At 28.4% G+C, this 4,927-nt stretch overlaps 1 long non-coding RNA gene across 1 annotated transcript; it reads right to left on the bottom strand.

Annotated features, from left to right (window-relative positions):
- Window positions 1-3,468: 3,468 nt before the first annotated feature.
- On the bottom strand, window positions 3,469-4,106 carry LOC107893013 (uncharacterized). Its single transcript, XR_001682701.2, has 2 exons — window positions 3,987-4,106; window positions 3,469-3,711 (listed from the first exon to the last, which is right to left on the bottom strand). It is a non-coding gene; the product is annotated as an uncharacterized lncRNA (long non-coding RNA).
- Between the last annotated feature and the right edge of the window lie 821 nt (window positions 4,107-4,927).

Here is a 4,927-nt window from a genome sequence, read left to right as displayed (position 1 = left end):
TTTGAGGTCCTCGATCTGTTTCGTTTCTAGCTTATAAAATAGAAACTAAAGCAATTCTTTTAGGATAATATATTAAAGAAGTCCTTAAACTACTATTTTAAAATTTAACAAGCCTTTATACTATTTTTGTAGTCCTTGATTTTAATGGTAAAATAAAAATATTTTGAATTTTACTCTCTTTTCTTAATTTTTTTGTTGATGTAATAGAAAGTATACACTTTAACATACATAAAATTTAAATGAGTAATTACAATTTTTAAAAGAGTAATTATGTGTGTTATGTGTATAAGCACTTTAAAAAAATTAATATTTTATTTTATTTTTTATTTAATAAATTACTATTCTCATCAAATTCACATTAGCATTAGCATTAAATACAAATTATTTTAAAAATCAAAATATTTTTTCTTTAATATTAAAATCAAGGACTTTCATGAATAAATTAGACTTATTTAAACAAAATGTTATAGTTTAAGGGCTTTTTGTATATTAGCCATTTAATTTAGTTGCCTTTATTTTTGTCAACTTGTCTTTTTTTTTTAAGTTAATTTTGATCCTTAAAAAGAGTTATATTTGCCCATTAACTTGTAAAAAAGAATTAAATTATTATTTAATAGAAATACCAAGTAAATTGTTAAATTTTTAAACATGGTAGCCCACTTGACAATCCACATATATTTCATAGTAATTTTTTGATGTTTTATGAATTTTTTATTTTATTTTTTTGTATTTTTCGTAATTTGTATTTTTAGATTATATTTTTTAAAAATTTTGAGGTGATGATGCAATATAATCTCAGAGTAACATATTATCATATATTAATGAAATTCGTGTTTGGAGACTAAATTAATAAAAGTTGTTAAGTTTCATGACTAATGTAAACAAAAAAAATTCATGAGCTAAATTAAAAAAATTTACCAAATTTAAGAACTAAATATTATTTTATCCCAACTTTTTTTTGGGCCTAAACTAGTACTTAAAGCATAAATTCACCTTTTACTTTAACCTCTAAAGTCAACAACACTAAAAAAAAAATCTAAAGGCCTCATGGATCTTCAAAACATGCCATGTGACATTTTTCCTTGTGTAGGCAAGACATGACGTTCGTATATATTAAAAAACTTTATTAAATACTAAATTTATGACACACTCGTAATGTATGTAAAAGAAATGTAACAAATAAATTTATTAGAAATTCATATAAAATTTAAATAATACTTTGGTTGCAATGACAAAGTTAAAAGTTTAATATGGATGTCTTTCAAGTTCAAATGTTATAGTATTATTTTATTAAAAAATATGAAAAGATAAAAACACATTTATATTAAAATTTGTTACTTTATCTATAAAAATGATATTTTAATAAAATTCCAATTGAGTTGATGCTCAATTGGCTTGTGAAATCAACTTAATCATGGACATAATATAAGTACTAATTATGGCACACATGTGATTGGGTGAAATACAAAACTATGTAACAAAATGTTTTTAAAAAGGCTGATATAATTAACAAATGAGGTTTTGGTTGAATGTTAAAATACAAATGTTGAAAATTATAAAGGCTTGTGTTCAAAATTTATTATTTAAATATTTCTATTTTCTAAATAAAAATATGAGATGACAAGAATATTCTTAAAATAATATAATTTACTTTACAAAAGTACGTATATTTTTATCATTATTCAACTGAGTTAGTGTCTAATTGACCCGAGACGCCAAACTTAGTAAATAATTTAATATTAGTAGAGATATATAAATTCTAAAATTCTAAAAATATATAAAAATTCAAAATTTATAAAAATAAAAATATTTAAATATATTTAAAAGTTAAGAAAATGTATAGAAAAATTAAAAATATAAAAGATTAGAAACATAAAAATATCCAAAAAAAGTATAGAAAAATTAAAAATATAAAAGATTAGTTAAATTCTAAAAAATTTAAAATTATAAAAAAATAGTTAAACTTCTAGAAAAAGCATTTAGGGTTTGTTTGGACTATGGTGAGTAATTGGATGAAAGTATAATTATTAAGGTAGCAACTATAGAGGTGCTCATGGGCCGGGCCGGGTTCGGGCCGGGCCCATAAAAAAATTTTGGCCCTGGTCCTGGGCCCGGGCCCAGCCCGGCCCGAAATATGGGCCTAAGATTTTGCCCAGACCCGGCCCGGGAAAAAAATCATAAGCCTGGGCCCGGCCCGGCCCAGCCCATTTTTATTTTAAAAATTTTTAAAAATTAAAAAAGTATTTTAAAAATATTTTAAAATTAAAAAAAATTAAAAAAATTATTTTAAAATTAAAAAAATTAAAAAAAGTATTTTAAAAATATTTAAAAATTTAAAAAAATTAAAAAAGTATGTAAAAATATTTTAAAATTTAAAAAAATAAATATATTTATTATATCGGGCCGGGCCCGGGCCAAAAAAGTGGTGCTCGAGGCTCGGCCCATTTTCTAAACGAGCCTCGTTTTTTTGCCCAAGCCCATATTTCGGGCCTATATTTTTACCCAAACCCTCCCATATTTCGGGCGGGCCGTCGGGCCGGGCCGGGCCGCCCGACCCATGAGCACTTCTAAGCAACTACACTCTCTTGTAATTATAAAGAATCGTAATTCCCTAGTCAAGTTTAGTTGGCAAGATTTAGTTATATCGTAATTCATTATATTATGTTTGGTAGTACAAATTGTAATTATCTACTTACATAATTTATATTTTTAAAAATATTAATTATTATAAAAATTATTAGTATGATAAAAACAATTCTAAAAGAGGAATAAAAATTAAAATAAAATCATCATGTATAATATGTTAGTCCAAGAAAGTAGTCGATAATACAATTACTAATAAAAATAACAAGAAAAATAAACATCATATACAATTTTATTTAATCGCTCTAGCATTCCATATTTATTGGGCTATTCCGTCTTTAAGATTTAACATATATTCAATATCTTCTATTGGTCCTTGATTGAGTTTTTCATCTTCATCATTAAGATTATCAATATATTTTTCTTTCATGTACGCTTCAAAGCATAGATCATTTTAATTTCACCTATAAAAGAAATTATGAAGCATGCAACATACTAGTACCATCCAACCTTGTTTTGTGTTTATTATTATTATTATTATTTTATGTTATACTAAGGTGATGTTATTTATATGAGAATCTTTTTAGAACATCAAATATCCTCTCAACCACATTTGAATTTCTCAAATCAAAGATTTCGCGAGTTATCTCTAATGTTTGTGTTCGGCTCCATTTTTTCAAATGGTATCATAATTCTCGATATAGTGCAAGAAAATTTTTTGTATTTGCAAAATTAGCATCTACCACCTAATATTTAGGTCACAACGTAAACCATTTGTAGCTTTTATTATAAAATTTTATATAAACCTAATTTGAAACAAGACTTATACTAGATTATAATTGTAATAACCCATTTTGCCCGGCCCAATAAATACCAAAAAACAAATAAAAATTAAAAGTCCATTATTAACAGTCCATATTACAGCAGCCCAAAACCATTTACAATCCTAGCCCAATTACATTACTAACCTAAACCCGAATACATCAAGCCCAAACAGCCCAGATTTTTTAACATTTTTAGAAACCCTAAGGGTTTCTAGAACCTAAGCCGCCACAGCAGCCTCACAACACGCCGCTTTTAGCCCAACTCTCCACGCGCACCACGCTTCGTTCACTGCTCCAGCTGTACCTGCAACAAACAAAAGAATAACAAATTTACAGCAAAGAAAATAGCAGTAACAGAAATGGAAAAAAGGAAGAAAATAGAGAAAATTATTGTATTTTGGGGTTATAAAAACCCCATTTTTGTATTATTCGGGGTTACGTACACAATCAATAAAAAATTACAAAAAAAGGTGATCGGAGTTTTCTTTTGACTATTTCTTTTTCCAATTGTTTTTTTTCTTTTTTTCACGTTTTTGTTACTGTTTTAAAAAAGAAAAACAAATAAGAAAGGGGATTTACCTCTGTTAGTTGGTCGCCGGCCTTTGTCCACTCCATTAAAATCGGAGTTGAAAGGGCTGTCGCTTCGGCTTGTGAACGGCGGCAGAAACTAGGGCGAAATCCTAGTAGAGAACAAGAATAGTTTTTTTTTTTAAAACATAGGTCGCAACTTTTTTTTAAATTGTTGATTAAATAATAGTGTAATACGGTGCCCTTTTGCGTTAAAGTCCATAGCGCCAAAACGACACCGTTTATCATCCTTTGACCTGCGCTTGAACCCAACCTGAAGGAGATCCGCGTATTTTTATCATTGGGTTGATTTTTGCAAATGATCCTCTCTCTTTTGTGGCGTGTTCAAATCAATTCCTTTCTTTTTTAATTTTCGCCCTTTAATTTGAATTTCGTTTTATTTTAGTCCATGCCGCAACACAGCGTTTTGAAGGCAGGGGAATATTTCCCTTTTAATCCTCGCGTTATTCGTGCATTTTGTTTCAACCCTCGCATTTTGATAGGGGGTAGTGCGCGGACCAAGATTGAGTTGTCAAGTCATGGGAAACTCCTACAAACGGCTCTAAATGATCAGATCTAAACGAAACAGAAGAATTGAGATTAGATGCAATTAGATCTGAAATAAACTATTAATAAATAGCAAGAAACCAAGACACCCTTAGAGATTGTGATTCTTGAGAGCTAAGAGTCGAATTGTGATTAAGCAATGAATTCCCAACAATCGGCCCTATCAATTAAGAAGAAACAAACAAACCAGATTTCAAATCAAAAAGAAAACAATCAAGAATAAAATATTAGGGATTGGGACGGCAAGAAGAAAAGAAGTAGAATAGATGAATCAAACGATTTTGGAAGTATAGAAAGGATGCGAATCTTCCAACAAATTGATTCGGCCAAGAATGCCCAAATTCCAGCAACCGAATTTCACCCAAAAAGAAGAAGTAGCAATCGGC

The sequence above is a fragment of the Gossypium hirsutum genome, chromosome D05 (genome assembly GCF_007990345.1).
Source record: "Gossypium hirsutum isolate 1008001.06 chromosome D05, Gossypium_hirsutum_v2.1, whole genome shotgun sequence".
NCBI lineage: Eukaryota > Viridiplantae > Streptophyta > Magnoliopsida > Malvales > Malvaceae > Gossypium > Gossypium hirsutum.
Note: the sequence above shows the minus strand (reverse complement) of the source record. Positions and strands in the feature narration are given on the sequence as shown.